At 40.8% G+C, this 18,936-nt stretch overlaps 1 long non-coding RNA gene across 1 annotated transcript in view; it reads right to left on the bottom strand.

Annotated features, from left to right (window-relative positions):
• Nucleotides 1-3,440: 3,440 nt before the first annotated feature.
• The window catches only part of LOC138848601 (uncharacterized), a 59,661-nt gene continuing 44,165 nt past the window's right edge, over nucleotides 3,441-18,936 (bottom strand). The window contains exons 3-4 of the long non-coding RNA XR_011386612.1: nucleotides 11,182-11,287; nucleotides 3,441-7,161 (exon numbers count right to left, since the gene is read on the bottom strand). This is a non-coding gene — a long non-coding RNA (uncharacterized lncRNA). The remainder of the gene's footprint in view (nucleotides 7,162-11,181; nucleotides 11,288-18,936) is intronic.

Below are 18,936 nucleotides of genomic sequence, written 5' to 3'. Positions count from 1 at the left end.
AAGAACAATGAGACAAAGAGAGAAAGACACAATTTGAAAACAAGCAATCACAAATGAGCTGTAAGTCAAAGTATTGTTTCCTTTAGGATTTATTTTAAAATCTATGGGGTAAGCATTGTGGCAAGCAGTTTAAGCCAGTGCTTTGGACATCATCCCATATCAGAGGGCCACTTTGAGTCCCAGCTGCTCCACTTCCAATCCAGCTTCCTGCTCATGCATCTGGGAAGGCAACAGAAGATGGCCCAAGAATTTGGAACCTCGCCTCCCATGTGAGAAACCATGATGAAGTTTTTGGCTCCTGACTTCAGCCTGACCTGGACTTGGCTGTTGCAGCCATTTGGAGCAGGTAAAAGCTCCCTGTGCGTGTCTGTATGTATGTGTCTGTCTGTCTGTCTGTTGCTCTTTCTTTTAAATAAATAAATGACTAATTTTTAGAAGAGATTTTTCTTTGCATTACCTTATTCATGGAGCTTGTGGTAGAATACCCTAGAATCTTCCTAAACAACTCTTTGTCAAGAGACACAAGTCTGTTTGAAAGCTAAAGGATGCAAGATCATTTTGATGAGATACTGTTACCTACACAGCCCAGGTCTCCAAAAGAAATGATGCAGAAACTCCGGAGCAAGTCATCAGTCCTATCCACTGCAGGGCTGAGGACAAGGAGAGAAGCAGGAAGAAACCATCAAGCATGGGAAATACCGTGACTGATAACTCATCCCAGCTGCCATGTGAATGACGGATGCTAACTCTAGTAGAAAAGTGCCTTGGATTAGGAAGACAACTTTTCTTTGTCACCCTGAGACTACATATTAAAGAAAGGTCAGGTGATTCATGATCATTTTTAACATTGATTAAACCCCCAATGTGACACGCACACCTAGGAGAGGATGACGTTGAGCTCCCTGGAATGTAAATGTAAGAAAGCGCGAGGCATATTAAACTAAAAGGAGGGGCAGGGATTGAGTGGGAAGGAGAAAGATCGCATACACCATGCACATGCGCATGCGTGCACGCAGACAACTACTGCCAAAATGTTACTCAGTATTGTTGGATGACTGTTTTTCCTGCTATCTTTGCTTCTCAGATATATCTCCCCCCACCACACACACACTCTCACACGAAGGTGGAAAAGGAGAGAAAGAGCGGCAGCTAGATCATCTGGATCCACTTAGGGACTGAATTTTCTAAGTGCCAGTGAGATAAACAGACCCCATAATATAGTTGTCACCTGAACAAACCAATGTTTGATCAATGGGCCATTTGCCTGGTGGAGTGTGAAGCTAGCCTGGAAGCTGAAATGACAAATATTGGTAAATTATTATCATCCGACAGTTGGTTCATTGTCCTGCATGGAGTGAATTACGAATTAGGAATCTATATATAGCTGTAAACGATACCACAGCGTGACCAGATCATCAAGCAATTGATTCAGCTGTTCCATGCTTTCTGAACAGATCAAACCCCTCTTCCAGAACCCTTGAACCCTCACTGGCACCTCCCCCCCAGAAGTTTTTCACACTGAGGCCAGTACCAAGGGCTCTCAATCACTTTCACGGATTAAAATTAGCTTAAAAGTGAGCAGGCACCAATACATATACACTTGTGAATTTTTAAATTAAGAATTACACATTATAAACTACATTAAGTAGCAAAAGATGAGCTAAGATGAAGTAAATATTTAAAGAAATTTTAATTTTGTCAACAATTCTAAAATATTTTGTTCTCCCCTAAAATATTAATATGTATATTTGTTATTAGACATTTATTAGATATTAGCCATTCAAAATTGTTGGGTTTTTTTTTTGAGATAACATTTTTAAATTGCATTACAGTCAAGAGTTTAATGCTCTACCAAATCAGGAGTTCAACAGGTAAAAAGCAAAAAGACCTGTTTAGTGGGAATGTAGGCAAGGGCCATAACAATAATCAAATGGAAAGACGACCATGTCACCCTTCTCTAACAGTTGTCTTATTTAAAGTGCTTGGTTTTATCATCTGTCAAAACTAACAAAGTTAATATATAAAGATATTTAAATCGCTTTTAAGTTTTTTGTGGGGAGCAACTGGGAGCAACTCAGACTAGACTAAGTTACTGGAATTAAGACTTGTTCTGTGCATCTGCTCTCCCACAATATGGCGCTGAGAAGGGAGAAACAGCTTCTGCACAGCTGCCTCCAGTTCAACCAATAAACTGTAGGACCTGCTCCTGATTGGAGGAGAGCAGTGTACTCGGCGTGTGGGTAGCAGAGTTGGGATTGGTGGAAGAGGACTATAAAGGAGGAGAGAGACAACATGCACCAGGAACATCTAAGGGGAACATCTATCTGAAGGAACACCTGTGCAGCCCCCGAGAGAGCCGGCCGGCGGTGTGCCGCTCCCCTGCGGAAGTGGGGAAAGTGGCAGGGGGAACTGCCCTTCCACGGAGGTGGAAGGGACGGTAGCCAACCCGGGAAGAACCAGCAGCAAAACCGGGGAGGGCCGAGCAGACAAAAGAACAGCGCAGGGTCCTGTGTCGTTCCTCCACGAAGACGGGGAGCGACATAATGGTGCCGTGACTCGGATATGAAGCCTAGGCAGGGTTTAGTGTCGTTCCTCCATGAAGAGGGGGAGCGACAGTTTTTTATTTATTTATCTGAAAAATAGAAAGACAGGGACAGACACACACACGGAGGGTGGGGGGAGAGAGAGAGAGATTCTCCACCCACGAGTTCACTCCCCAGAACCCATAACAGCCAGGTCTGGGTCAGGCTGAAGCAAGGAGCCAGCAACTCAGTCTGGCTCTCCCACATGGGTGGGTGGCAGGGACCCAAGTATCTGAGCCATCACCTGCTGCCTTCCAGATTGAACATTAGCGGAAAATTAGAATTGGGAGCAGAGCCAAGATTCCACCCCAGGCACTGCGATATGGAATGCAGGCATCCCAAGGTATATACATCTGAATCAGAAAGGCATATCCTTGTTAACACTTCCCAAAGTTTTATGTTTATGTTTGGTTTCCAGTCACATCCTCCTGTGATCAAAGAGTTTTTGTTGAAATGCAACAAGTTCCCTGTCACAGATGAGTCAGAAGCTGAATGTGTTAGCATTCTTAACACTCTGGTTCAGAGCTCACTGAAATTCTTTATTAGAAGGATTTTTAAATGGTTGGAAAATTTTACTTTCTGAATTTTTAACTATGGAGATATAAACAGGATAAGAGGAAGCATTCATGATTTTCAGGAATCAGAAGCACATAAAGTTATAATTTTCCAAATATGCAGGTATTTCAAAAAGTTCATGGAAGTAGAATTAAAATATGTTTATTTTGGTGGGAAAAATTTTTTTAATTTTTTATTTAGTAAATATAAATTTTCAAAGTACAGTTAATGGATTACAATGGCTTCCCCCCCCCATAATTTCCCTCCCACTCACACCTCTCCCATCTCCCACTCCCTCTCCCATTCCATTCACATCAAGATTCATTTTCAATTCTCTTTATATACAGATGATCAATTCAGTATATATTAAGTAAAGATTTCATCAGTTTGCACCCACACAGAAACACAAAGTGTAAAATACTGTTTCAGTACTAGTTATAGCATTACTCCACATTGGACAACACACTAAGGACAGATCCCACATGAGAAGTAAGTACACAGTGACTCCTGTTGTTGACTTAACAATTTGTCACTCTTGTTTATGGCGTCAGTAATCTCCATAGGCTCTAGTCATGAGTTGCCAAGGCTATGGAAGCCTTTTGAGTTCGCCGACTTCGATCTTATTCCGACAGGGTCATAGTCAAAGTGGAAGTTCTCTCCTCCCTTCAGAGAAAGGAACCTCCTTCTTTGACGGCCCGTTCTTTCCACTGGGATCTCACTTTCAGAGATCTTCCATTTAGGTCTTCCTTTTTTTTTTTTTTTCCCCCAGGGTGTCTTGGCTTTCCATGCCTAAAATACTCTCATGGGCTCTTCAGCCATATCCAAATGCCTTAAGGGCTGATTCTGAGGCCAGAGTGCTATTTAGGACATCTGCCATTCTATGAGTTTACTGTGTATCCCACTTCCCATGACGGATTGTTCTCTCCTTTTTGATTCTATCAGCTAGTATTAGCAGACACTAGACTTGTTTGTGTGATCCCTTTGACTCTTAGACCTATCAGTGTGATCAATTGTGAACTGAAATTGACCACTTGGACTAGTGAGATGGCATTGGTACATGCCACCTTGATGGGATTGTATTGGGATCCCCTGGCATGATTCTAACTTTGGTGGGAAAATTTTTGAAATCCATATATACAATGGCTCTTCAAATAGTTCATGAAAAATGCATGTTATGAAAAAAAATCTGTGTGTGGAGTTCAAAATTTTTGTACCAAAATGAATTTATTTTTCAATTCCATTTTCCATGAATATTTTGAAATTATTATTTCTTTGCTTTATTTATCTAAAAGGCAAAGGGAAGGACAGACAGAGCGATATCTCCCATCTGCTGAATCACTCCCTAAATTCCCACAATAGCCTGGGCTGGGACAGTTTGAAGCCAAGAGCTTGGAACTCAATCCATGCCTTCCACACGTTGGTAACAGGGACTTAACTACTTGAGCCATCACCTGCTACCTCCTAAGGTGTGCATTAGCAGGAGGCTGGAATCGGGGCAGGGCCGTGACTCAAACCCAGTGCTCTGATACAGGGTGAGAGCACCCCAAGCAACACCAGCCGTTTCATGAACTTTTTGAAGTGTCCTTGTAGCCACTTCCAAAATTGTCTCATGGATGTACTAAGTTTATTTCCAAAGGTAGTTTCTTCTCCTTTAGTGTTAAAAGCATCATTGACTTCAGGGAAGTCCAGAGTGAATGGAAATGCCTGCTTCAAGTAATCTCTCTGACGATTTTGATGTCTTTCTGTTTTGTGAGCTTCTGGTCAGATCTAACTAGAACTCATCGCTTTTCCTCCAAGGCCAGCTCTGCTCCATTCTTTCTAGTTTACCTGTGCTTTACCCATACACTATTATCTTTAGTTCATGGTGTTCTTGCTGGAATCAACCTTTGAAGCCACTTGTCCATTTTGTGGAACATTATCAGCTGTAATTGCCACTTAGGATGGCAAAGGTATACAGGCAATATGCTGCTCCGTGCTGAGTGAGCAAGCGAGGATGCTGCCAGCAGCCCAGAGGTTTGGGGAATCGCTGCTCTTTCTGGGGATGCTCACTTAACCGTGTGAAACTGGTGAAAGCGGCCGCCTGTGTTGGTCATATATTGAATATTATTTAGCTATCTCTTCATTTACTAGAAACATCGGAGGGATTATATATTTTCTTCCTGCACATACCTCTTTGGATCATCTCACATGACATAATTTGGAGACTACCGCTCTATCCAGCTTCTTTGATCAAACCTTTGCACAGGCTAATCTCTGCCTGGACCATTCCAACCTCCCCTCCCCCTTTAGTGGCTAACTGCTGACTGTCCTTCGGGTTGCATATCACTTCCTCAAGAAGATGGTCCAGATCTCCCCGCCCTCTCTGGTTAGGCCAGGTTTCCACTCTCTATTCCACTCCCACGGTATCCTCTAAAGCCCTTCTTAGTGCGCAGCTTCAGGTTTACCTGTGCGATTAAGTTTCTCTAGAAACTGAAAGCTCTGGGAAAGTAGAGCTCGCAGCCATTTTCTGTTATATGCCCAGCCCCTGGCATTTGTACTTCATAACGATTCAGCATTTGGTGAGTGGTTGTAGAATAAATGAACGAATGATAAACTGTGAATCTGGGCTTTATTCACATGTGAGACATCACAGTTCTTCGAGTTTCACCCCCCTCATGTTACTGGTAAGAAAGTGATAATGTTAGAGGATTGTGCAGCACACCTTGGTCACCCTATTACTTGTTAAGAGTAGAAGGAAGAACACCTGTGATTCTTGGTCCCCAAGGCCAGCGCTTTTCTAATACATTCCAGTAGCTACCTAAGAGAAGCCACCATTGGAAACTGCCCTTTATGCAAATAAGACTCCCTGAGACCAAATGCTCTCTTGAAAGGGCATATAACAGGCCAGTGCCATGGCTCAGTAGGCTAATCCTCCACCTTGCGGCGCCGGCACACTGGGTTCTAGTCCCGGTCAGGGCGCCGGATTCTGTCCCGGTTGCCCCTCTTCCAGGCCAGCTCTCTGCTGTGGCCAGGGAGTGCAGTGGAGGATGGCCCAAGTGCTTGGGCCCTGCACCCCATGGGAGACCAGGAGAAGCACCTGGCTCCTGCCATCGGATCAGCGCAGTGCGCCGGCCACAGCGCACCAGCCGCAGTGGCCATTGGAGGGTGAACCAACGGCAAAGGAAGACCTTTCTCTCTGTCTCTCTCTCTCACTGTCCACTCTGCCTGTCAAAAATTAAAAAAAAATTAAAAAAACAGCATATAATGTAAATTTGTGGGAAAATAATTATATAAAGAACCTAGTAGAAAAGCTTTTTGAAAACCAAGAATTGGCAATTCATGGGAGAAGTAATAGAAATGGACAGCAGACATGTGAAAACATGCATGATTTATAGGAAGTATAATATAAATAAAAACATGATCCATTTCTCTATCAGAATCCAAAAATTTAGAAAACTTGGTCATATTGAATGTAGACAAGCATGTCAGAAAATTGATTCTCTCATAAATTCTTTGTAGAAGCATAAATTGATACAATCCTTTGGAGTTAATTTAGAAATATTTTTATTAAAAATTTTAATATGCTTGCTTTATGATTTAGAACTCTACGGAATTAAGCATACAGATGATTGAAAAGATGGGCAAAATAAAGCACAATGGTTTCATAGAAGTATTGTTCATTAGAGTGAAAACTGAGATACAGTCTAATAGTCACAAATAGGAAAGTTATTAAGTAAGTCACTGTTCCTGGAGAAGGTGTTTGGTGCAGCAGTTAAGACACCACTTGCAATGCCCAGATTCCATGCTGGAGTGCCTGGTTCAAGTGCTGCCTCTGCTTCTGACCCAGCTTCCTGCTACTGTGCACCCTGGAAGGCAGCAAATGAAGACTCCAGTACTGAATCCTTGCCACCCAGGTGGGAGATCCAGATGGAGTTCCAGCCTCCTGGCTTTGCCTGGCCCAGCTCTGGCTGTTGTAGACATTTGGGGAGTGAACCAGTAGATGAAAGATCTCTGTCTGGGTCTCTGTCTCTGTGTTTATGTCACTCTGCCATTCAAATAAATAAAAATTAATACATAAACATTTAAAATACATGCATTATAAGATCCCATTTGTATTTTCTTTAGTTTTAAGTAGGCACTACATTTGTAATGATGGTTACCTCTAGGGAGGAAAGTAATATGGGAGGTTATGATAGCAGAGACTTCCACTTTTGATTAGATCTGCTTCAGGGTTGTTTCCAGTTTTTATAAGCATGGATTTTCTCTATAACCCAATTTCCTGTTCATCTGTTGTTCAGAGTCCCCAGTGTAGATGAGGCAGAGCTTTCTCACTCCCTGCCCCAGAATTCATTAAAACCCTGATGGACTGATTGTGACATCCATGCCTGTGCTGGGAAAGTGGTTAGTAATCTCCACTCTCTATCAAGTCCCTCTGCTCCCCACTCCCCCCATCCAAAACAGATAGCAAAGAATGTTCCCTGCATGAACCGAAGCTCCTAAGCCACTGGTGTGGACAGAACACGTGTACAGAGTCTCCCTGCAATGTCATGCCCAGTGGACAAGGGCGTCTTTTCCAACAAATGTTGTGGATAATCATGCCGAGCACCCAGTGCACCTTTCCGACATCCCTCACAACCCCCTGCCCCCAGCATGGCGGGCAGATCTGAAAATGGTGAGTATGGGTGAGAGATTCCATAAGGGGCGAAAGAGAGCTGTAACAGATGTGCACAGTGGTATCCTCAGTGGTATCCGAGTTGGCCCAATCAATTAAGAACCTTATGTTCTTGGCCGGCGCCATGGCTCAATAGGCTAATCCTCCGCCTTGCGGCACCGGCACACCAGGTTCTAGTCCCGGTCGGGGTGCCGGATTCTTTCCCGGTTGCCCCTCTTCCAGGCCAGCTCTCTGCTGTGGCCCAGGAGTGCAGTGGAGGATGGCCCAAGTGCTTGGGCCCTGCACCTGCATGGGAGACCAGGAGAAGCACCTGGCTCTTGGCTTCGGATCAGCGTGGTGCGCCGGCCGCAACGCACCGGCCGCGGCAGCCATTGGAGGGTGAACCAACGGCAAAGGAAGACCTTTCTCTCTGTCTCTCTCTCTCACTGTCCACTCTGCCTGTCAAAAAAGAAAAAAAAAAAAAAAAAAAAAAAAAAAAAGCCCTATGTTCTTGTTCTGGAAGACGTGGGCCCTTCTTCCCTTTTTCTCCTAGCAAACCCTACCCATACTTGGATATTTCAAATGCTCTAAAACTTCCCTGACTACCTCAGCCTGAAGTAACCTCACCTTCTCTAAACAGAGCCGTTCGTGTTTGCTCAGTTAAACTGACAAGAGGTTGACTCATAGCATCCCAACTCTTGCTTCCTTCAGCGATTTAAACCTTTGCTTATTGTTCAGCTTGGTGTGTGTATTATTTTCTGGTCTGGGAAAGACCTCATATTAAATTGTTCTGTATACAACCTTGCCATAACAGACAAATAATAAGTACTTGCAAACTTGAAAACCTACAAACAAGAAATCTAGGAAGGCCATAAACTCTAATTTCTTTTTACTTGGATGATTTGTATGTTTGTGTCCCTCTCATTCTTTTTCAGAGTTTACATTTATTGTTTATTTAAATAAATTAAACATTTAAGTTAGCAATGAAGATCATAAATATCTAATATCAATTTATAAGCCCAAGAAGAGCGAAAAATTCTAAGGAACCACCAAGAACAAGTTACCAAAAAGGAAAAGGAAAAACTGGTTTCAGCTACAGAATGATGTCCATATTTCACATCTAATAAAATATCATGAACAAATGAGGTGAAAACGTAGAAAGATAATTAGTCTTGTCAAATAGAAATAGGTGTGGGGGGGCGTGTGTTTTAAATTAAAAAATGAAATCCAAGGCTACTTTGCTTAATGAAGCCCAGTTCTTTCATCTTTTAAAATGACAGAGTAAAAAGTGGAGTTGGGGAGAACGGAGATTTAGGACCTCCCTTCAGACATTAATAAACACTACTCCACATTCTAAAACTATTAGACATAATTTCACATAATTGCCAATCTTTCCTGAGCAAAGGCATGCAACTCAGTTGTTTTAACTGCTAAACTTTTTTCACAAAGAGAGCGATCACCTCAACTGAGAACTTGAGGTGCGTGCCTTCCGAGAGGCATTGCGATGAAACGTATTCTTTGCCCTGTACATGAACACAGAATTTTTATTTTCTCAAACTCACCATAAGGAAATTGTAGACACATATTTGTTGAGACCAAAAGATAATTTTCTATGACGCTGTACTGAAGAAAATTCATGAAAGCAGAATGAAGACGTTTGTTTTTATACCCTCTCAGACAAATTCCACTCTGTTGAATCCTGAAATTGTATAGACCTCAAAAATATTTCACTCTGCGGACATACGCTTTCCTACAGTGACTTCCTGTCCAGCTTGTCTCATCAGTCTAATTTCGATCGCAACCCCTCAAGGCAGATACCATGTATTTTGCAGTGTTTTCTTTAGAGCAACATTATGCTGACAAGTTCAGTAAATCTTAAATAGCAATAGATTTTCCATTGCTGCCCTCCGCTAACTCCTGTCTGTCTCTTCTGGCCTCCTAGTTTTTTCAATGCTTGCCGTTGATTGTCCTTTCACTGAACTTGGCAGTCAAGTTTTGATCATTCATTTGCCAGATCTAGTCTTTAATATGCAGCAAAAGAAAGGAAGCGAAGAAATAAGGGAGCGAGAGAAGGAAGAACGGAGAGAGGCAGGGAGGGAGGCGGAAGGGAGGAAGGGAAGGAAGGGCCCTATTGAATAGTATTGATTATAGTGAACCTAAAGATAGCTCTTCTTACTTGGGTAAAACATGTTGAAAAGGATTGCCAATATTTGTCAACAGTGTATCTAACCTTTATTATCCCACATATGTATTTAAACTATTCATTTTCTATCTCCTCACCCTATTTACCAAAAAAAAAAAAAAAAAAGAGAGAGAGAGAGAGAGAGAGAAGAAGAAGAAGAAGAATTTAATCAGTCAGTTAAGTCAACTCTAATGCTGAATTGAATTCCTTCCTGGAAATATTTGTTAGGATATTTTTAAAGTTGTTATACCTTTGTACATACTGAGAAGCAGCAAAATTCATGAGAAAAGTAAATGTGGAGACTCTTTGTAGATGAATAGAAGGCTCTCCCTGGTTGTGCAAACCAGTTAACATATTTCTGCAGGACAACTGGAGAACCTTCCCAGCACACGATGCTAGTCCTGTGCCGACCACAGTGCTTATAATGAATCATTGAATAAATTATTACCATCCACGGAGGCTGCCTCTTTGGATAATTAGCAATTGCAATCTAAGGAGGATAATGTAAAGTACACTTCAGCTTCGACATCAATAGACAAAACGCTGCGGTAAGTAGCTAAATTAGACTGCTTTAAATACTATTTAAAACTTTTATTTTCGATCCTATGCTCTTGTAAATTTCTATTTAACATTATGGTCTATATAATCCTTTTAAGCATATAGATGCAAACTGAGATTTCTTAACACAGAAATAGAATTACACTATAATTTTAGGAATTTATCAAATAAAAGACTTGAAGGCAGAATTTATTATAGGTGTATAAATAAACAGAATGTAGAAACTGTGTCTACCATGTTCCATAGCTTTCATTTTTGCTCTGGTTTCGTGCGTGCACTTATAATAATGAGAGACGTGGAACAGATCCTATAGCTACTAATTTGATTATATCTCTATCTATGAATTAAGGTGATGGGTGTATTTCATGTGGGAAATTCAGTGCTCTAAAGCTGAAATACAGGTTTTATGACCTCTGTAGCGATCTCTATTTTGTAGCTTAATAAGACCTTTGGAAATTTAACACTGGGTAGAAGATTCTCTGGGACTAGTATTCTTACTGCTTTGTGAGTAAGATCTAAACTTAAGTAAGAAGAATGTAAATGTTTTGCAAGTTCTTATTAGCAGAAAACTTTTTATTATTACAAATGACTATAAGATAAATTTAATATAAATTATATCAAAAACAAAAAAGAGGGGTACATATATATTATTGGCCCCAAATTCAGATACAAACCAGGGGAAGAAATCCTCTTTCCAGTCATTATCAAAAATACACCTGGACATTGATTTCTTACTTCCTTAGTCTTTCATGACATATGCAGAAAGGTTACCAACTGCAACTACAAAAGAAAAAGAAGCATTCAATCAGATCATTACAATACATAGCCTCCAAGGTTGTTTCATAAATACAAAGCTATTTTAAAAAGATGGTTTAAAATACAAAGGAAAAATGACTTACAAGTATGTATAATCGGAACAATACTGCTGTAATAATAGAATATTCTCCAAAAAGCTCAAAACATACTTTTTACAAATTAGCATCTCCTAATAATTAATGTAGAGAAGTGTATAGCCTGTATTTGACCACTGGACTTTTTAAAAAAGAGACAGCTTTGTCTTATACTGTTAGAAATATATTTTAAAACTAAGTGACCAGAAGAAATTGCCACTGGCAAAGCATTAACAAGAAAGAGATCTCGATAAAATTACCAGTGAGACACTGAGTCATTTCTTCTGTTAGTGAAAGTCATAGGCAAAAGTTCTAAAATTATACAATTACAAAAATAAATCAAGTCAGTGTGTCATTTCTGCTTTTCCACGTTAATAAATTAACCATGTAACATTGTTCAAAATTATGTCAGTTACGCATATAATAATCTTTTAAATTAATGAAGTGATGAAGCAGTTTGACGACACCCATGATTTACAGGGCTGCTTTTAGCTAATGTTAAAAGCCTTTCATTTAATAAATTGCCCCCTTGAGAAATTACCAAAAATGAATATTTTCAATGCTAAATGTTTCAAGGTTTACACTTTTTCAATATATTAACAAATGGCAAGGGCGATGCATTTTTCAAAGTATGTCTTCTTTTACATATATTTAATTGAAATTAATTAGTATGTTACTTCTGAAAAAATGCTTATACAAGATTATTCATGAGAATTTTTGTGAAGTAATAAAGCTGAATTTAAACAATGAAATCAATCATATCTTTACAAAATTTGTATGATAACTTGGAAATCATTTCAAGCTTTTTGATTAAAGAGGTAATTTCACTTAATCTACATTTTTAAAATACAGCTAGTGCTCTAGACTCTTAGATTAATTAGTATCTTAATTCTTTGTTTGCATTATTTATCAAGATTGAATAAGCTTGATAATTTTTGTAATAATTTCTGCCTTGTTAACCTTTAAACATTCCTTTATGAATTCTTATATGTGGTTTTTTAACTCCAGTGTATTTCTTGGTTCTGTAATGAATAACAACAATCAGACCTCACAATCAAAGTATATCATTTCCATTGTCTTAGACATGTCTGAATACAAGAGAAATAATATCTTATGAAGAGATGTTACATAAATTCGTTAGGAAAGCAAAATAGATTTCAGTCAAACCAGGATATATTTGCCTGTGACAATAACAAGGAAAAAACGGAGCTAAATCTAACCAGCAAAAAAAGCCTGAAATTGATGTTCCTGTGCTTACAGATTTGTTTTCATAATGTGGAGTCTGATTTTTATTCCACTTCTGAATTAGTAATGTGCCTAGGACATTGGGCCAATTTCTTTTCAAAGCATTTGCAGCTTCAGCCCTGAACACAAGAATAATTAATTCGTGCTTCTTGAACCCAGTGGATGTGATTTTGGGCAGGCAGATGTCAAGGAAATAATTTTTAGAATTATTATAGTCGATGGCAATGTAATAGAGAATTGCCTGTTGGCATTTCAAGTGATTTTAAGGAATTGCAAACTTTCATCAATGAATTTGTAATGCATACTAATAATGGACTCTCATGGGTTTTTAGTCTATATACAGTGAAACAGAATTTTAAGCAAATTATTTTCCTTTTAAAATGGCTTGAAGGAAATAATAAAAGTGTTGGGAATGCAAGACTTCAGCTTTTTTATAATATATCTACACATCAAACTAGTCATGAATACAATTATTAGAGTGATCTAGATAAAAAGTTCAAAAGAATCAATGATCTTTCAAATACACAACTTTGGTATATGAACACTTGCAGGAGAATCCCTGTCTACTCTTAGAGCTCCATTTACACTCCTATCACTTCCCCCTGCTGAGTTTGCACAGTCTGCAGAGGTCTCCTCATATTTTGGAACAACATCATATAAGCTTTAGGATGGCAAAGCACAAAATGTTGCCTGTCTCAATGTTTGAAATGTCTAGTATCGTTAGCGCTGATGTTGAACTCTTTATGATCATTAAGATTCTTTCCAGAGAGTATCTTCAATGAAAACAAAATTGTATGGATATAGAAATTGATAAAAAAAAAAAAATCCTTGCCTGGCTGAACTAAAATCTGCTGAAATCACAATAGCTAGAGAGGTGGGAGGGAAACCAAGAGTTCCAGGGAATCTATGATTATCAACCAAAGGACCATTTATCCTACTTGGAAAAGGTAATATTGCAATAAAAGCTTAACTTCTGGTAGATCAAATCTCATGTTCTAATTCCCACTAAATATGGAGAATATGATTGGACATCCTTGGACCTTAGCTTTCTCTATGCTTAAAGTAGAATTTCAATAATTATTTTTAGCAAGAATTATAGCATTTTTTTTTTTGCTTTCCTGGGTGGAACTGAAGAAACTCAATGAGGTAATATATGAAGGCATTTTTTCGCATGAAAGAATTATGTTATGTAGATCTGAAATTTAAGTAACTTTTGACTTTTCCAAGCTTCAGAAAGTACATAATGATTCTTAAAACTTACAGGTTAAATATTTATTTATACTCTATGCATTTATTTTTATATATTAGAAAGTGCTTATGGTTCCTGCAACAGATTTTCGTTTAAGTATGTTCAATTGGGCTAATAAATTTACATTCCTTGTACATACTCAGCATAATGCCAGCAGGAGAGGAGTTTCCCAAAGGTGGAGGAAAGCCTTTACCCTCCTCTCCACCCTTGCCCCATGTCATGTTCTAAATGGAAAGTTTACATATGAAATTTACTCCTCGTTGAAACAGACAGACGGGGCTGAGTGGCTCACAGGTGTAACCCGCGCTTTTTGCATGGCAAAGCCACACTTTGGAAGTCAGGCAAGTCTTTGACTTTTTCAACCCTGAGAGCAGCAAAATGTGGCTGTGTTTTTTTCAAAACAGAGTGCAGTATGCAGACACAGATCCAATAAAATACTCTATTTATCGGCTGAGCATTAACAGCATCTCTTATTTTACTCCTGTGACCCTCGCAGGCAGTTAGTCACACATTCCAATTGAGCCGATGCCACAAAAAAGATCCCTTATGTATAACGAAAGAGAAGAAGCCTAATTGGCCATCAACCTCTCCCTTCCAGCTTGCCTGGTGTCACAACACAGGGTTTCAAACTCGTCGCTCTTAGGGTCAAGTGATCAGGCAAGAAGACGAAGGCGAACAAAGCTAAGCATGCGATGCAGGACCAGTGCCTTGCCCCACATCACCAATGCTGGCCACCCCATCTCCTGGATCAGTGCTTGTCAAGGCACCCAGTATGCAACACTGCACGTTACGCAGAGCAACACTGGTTACTCTGGTGTCATCATATTTATTTTTACTAGTATCTTCTGTTCATGGCAGCAGTATTACAATCTCATTTATGAAAACAGAATAAAATCCCCTGTTAAAATAAATCTATGTATATGTTACAAATGGTGTGATAATAATGGTGAAGAAAGTTTATGAAAACCTGAACTTGAGAGCACACTGAGCCAAAGAATGGAAAAGCAACTGTGGGGGAGAGTACCCACTCCCCCATCTTGGAAAGTTTTGGTAATAATTTTAGAGTTTTTTATTGATTACTGGGGTTTTTATTCAGTCTCTTTCTGGCATGATCCAAGTAGGCAAGATGAATCACCATTTTACAGATGGGGAAATGGCGGCTCCCAAGGCCCGAGTGAGCCACTGAAAGTCACACAGTTACGAGTGCTGGGGGAGAAGCAGTAAGTCTTCAAAGTGAGGCTTCCTGAACCAGACTGTCGAAGGGAGACGGTAACATGGGAGCTGAAGTATTGCTTTCATATTAAATTTGCGCATTCACCTAAAAAGCAGTATTTTACTACGTTTTCCAACTATCCAAGAAATAGTACAAAAACTCCTTTTAAGTAATATAATATACGAACCCAACTGAACTAATTAGTTCACCATGGTGTTAGGACGCTAACTAATGATGGTGATAAAGCATTTTATTGATGCCATATTAAATACGAAAAATGCCCATTACTTGTATCAATGTTTGATATTTATATTCAATGAAATTATAGGTAAAGAAAATTCTGCATATTGGGCAGTGATTACTCTTCTGATCAGTCCTCGGAGAGGGATTTAAGCCTGTCCGCCACGCTGCTGAGGACGTGGGCATTTGTGTAGTGATGGACCTGGAGATGCTGCTATCCAGGTGCTTCACAGGCAAGAAGAGAAGGTGGTAACTTGGTTTGCCACTGTGTTTACAAAACAAAAAAAGCAAGTCATTATTTCCAGGCAAAATTTGTGTTTTCCATTGCAAATGTGGTCATCAGTCTGTGCACTGAGATCAGGTATCCTAAGAGATCCTAAATTAAAATGGCCCCTCAGAAATGTAAATATAGTTGGCCCTACATACCTGTGCCATCCGGAGTTGAGGATTTAACACACTGCACATTAAAAAATATTCAGGGGGAAAAAATTGTGTCTGAACTGAGCTTGTTTAGACTTTTTTCTTTGTCATTATTCCCTAAACAACACAAATAGCAACTCGTGACATAGCATTTACATTGTGTTAAGTATTGTAAGTAATGAAGAGATGATTTAAAGTATATCAGAGGATTAGATGCAAATACTGTATATTTTATACAAATGGGCTTGAATGCTCTCTTTTCATATCTAAAATGGGGCTTGGAATCAAGCCCCTACCACTATAGAGGAATGACTGTATTTTTAAGGGACAGGATGTAGGCTCAGTCCCAATTCAAAGTTACACACGTGTAGGGCATGGCAATAAAATCTCCAGTATCACCAGGGAGTTAAACATGTTCAAGGCCTCAGTCTGGGAAGCCATACTTTTTTTTTTTAATTTTTTTATTTATTTGGCAGATAGAGTTAGACAGTGTGAGAGAGAGAGACAGAGAGAAAGGTCTTCCTTCCATTGGTTCACTCCCCAAATGGCCGCTACAGCCGGCGCTGCGCCGATCCGAAGGCAGGAGCCAGGTGCTTCTTCCTGGTCTCCCATGCGGGTGCAGGGTCCAAGCACTTGGGCCATCCTCCACTGCCTTCCCGGGCCACAGCAGAGAGCTGGACTGGAAGAGGAGCAACTGGGACTAGAACCCGGTGCCCATATGGGATGCCAGCGCCGCAGACGGAGGATTAACCAAGAGAGCCAAGGTGCCGGCCCAGGAAGCCATACTTTTTAATAAGCCAAAAGTACGTAAAGAAAGACGTTTGATATGCCTGTGATTTTCCAATAAAAATAGCCAATCGGAAGGTCCTCTGGTAGAAAATTTGACTTACTTTGGAGTCTGATTTGTATTGTTTTTTCAAAAGAATAAAAATGCTACTTGTTTTAATAGCATGTCTTTGCATTTTCTAAGAGGGCATCTCCTTTAGTGATACAGACAGTATCAATCTGACACAAGGTAGACGTGTAATCTGAAATAAAGCTCTCTAATGTAAGGAAATGTAACCTCCACTGGAGTGAGGGGCTAGAGACAGACCACTTACACAGGCATAATTATTCGAACCCCTGACCTTTCATACTGAAATTAGTGAGCATTTTCATTTTCCATATGCAATCACTTACTGTCCTTTTTCTGCTATTAGTGTTTCAAGAAGCAGGGACATTTAAATGAAAAAAGAAGTGGGGGGAAGCCCTCCGTTAATTTGAAGCTGAGCCTCTGATTCACTAAAATTGACAAAAGAGGATACTCTTGATAACTGCCATTCTCCAGCAGTGCAGCTTCGCAGAGAGGAGATGGGCCCGAGGGAGAGCAGCTGGGTGACTCCACGCGGAATCTTCCTGTTGATGGAGAGCAATGTCTTTCACAGCAAAGCGTTATTTTTCAGATCTTTTGAACAAGAGCCCTCTTACAGATAAAACTGCACAGACAGCTCGCTTGTAAATGCCCCTAACTGAACACGTCTCCGCTCACTTCACTGGCACTTTGGCACCTTCTGAGTAGGAGTTCTTTAAAAACCCCAGATGATGAATTGCAAACAGCTGGAAACCTGCTAGCTCTGAGAAGCTCGCCACAAGCAACTTGCCTGGCCCCGAGAGTCCAGGTTCTGGCTAGTCTTGGAGAGAGTAAGGGTTAATAGCTGCGCAAAGCACCTGTGTGTGCTTCACTGCCTTCAGGTCCATTTGATTAAAGGGGGCAGCGAACTGCGCCAGCCACCAGTCCACAGCTTTTACCAGTCCCACCTCTATTCTGACTTGAGATCAGGAGTCACAGCCTGACTCCTTACAACTGCCATGGGAGGCATTTTCCTCTCTGTCTCCAAGCAGTTGGCAACTCTTCAAAATGATCACCTCTCGCAAAGGAGCAGACAGTCGTTAGCTGTTAAACTGTCACACTGATCTGTATATACGGAGGGTGAAGAACTGCGGAAGTCAGTCCTGCCTGTGGCCGCAACAAAGGACCACAGCAAAGAGGCGCTCAGTGCATGGAAGCGCCTGGAGGCAGAGTGGAGGGTGCCTCCGGACCAGAGCGAATGAAAGAATCAAGCCAGGGTCTGCCGTATTTTACCTCGGCTCCTTGACACCAGAGTGAACCTGATCACACAGGTCTGTGTTAGTGCTGGGCAGACCTGAACATGTCGGTGATTCAGGTTGAATGAGCCTTCCTGAAGTTCACATGCATACCTCAGCTATTTCTACAACTTTCCCCCTTCCTTGCCCCTGTCAAGAGACCAGCCCTCTCCCCCAGCCCTGCGGTGGTGGCTCCTATTTCTTTAAAGAAGGTGATAGTTGAAAAACGGAAAGAGACTGCATAATCTTGGTGGGGTTAAAGAGAAAGTCAGTTTTGCATCACCACCTCCAAATAATAGCAGTTACAAGCAAAACCCTTGTTGAGCAGCTTCTAGGCACAGGCCCCTGAAATTAGAGCAGACAGTAAAAAGCAGTAATACTATATGAAGAGAAGAGAATAAAGCATTTAAGTCTTGCCTCTTTGCCAGGATAACCCCAAAGAGAGATGCGGGTTGGAGGAACCAAGCCCAGAATTGAGCGGTTTGCATAAGACTAACCTCCAAGAAAGGGAAGGAAAGCAAAGCTTCATTTATTACCAACAAGTACCAAACTTCAAAACAGTATTTCTTCACCAGGGGTGAAGGGCAGAATCCTTCACACAGGGGCCGGGGCTCATCCTAAAACTTCAGACTCCAACACCCCGAGGCCGGAAACTCATTTTGACCTACATCCTGGGTAAGACTAGCCCTAGGTTTGTGGTCTCAAACCTGGATGATTAATTAGAAGAATCTCCTGGGGGCTTAACAAAATACAACCTGCTGGCCTCTGTTCTGTTCCTAGGGGGTGGGAATCTTTGGAGGTGGGACCACAGAACACGAGCTGCTGAAAGTCCCGCCCCTCCCACTATGCAAGTCTGATTATTGGCCAGACTTAGGAACCACTGCTTTATGCCACGCCCAAGTCCCAACACTAGCACAGTTCAGCTGAGTAGGTCCACCCGGGGTGCAGGAGCTGTGGTTTAATAATATCTGGTGTGAGCATCATGAAGACTGTACTGCGTGAGAGCAGTTCTGGGGTGGTGAACTTGAAGCTTGATTGGAAGTCTTTG

Source organism: Oryctolagus cuniculus, chromosome 2, assembly GCF_964237555.1.
Source record: "Oryctolagus cuniculus chromosome 2, mOryCun1.1, whole genome shotgun sequence".
NCBI lineage: Eukaryota > Metazoa > Chordata > Mammalia > Lagomorpha > Leporidae > Oryctolagus > Oryctolagus cuniculus.
This window is presented reverse-complemented; position numbering and strand designations above follow the sequence as displayed.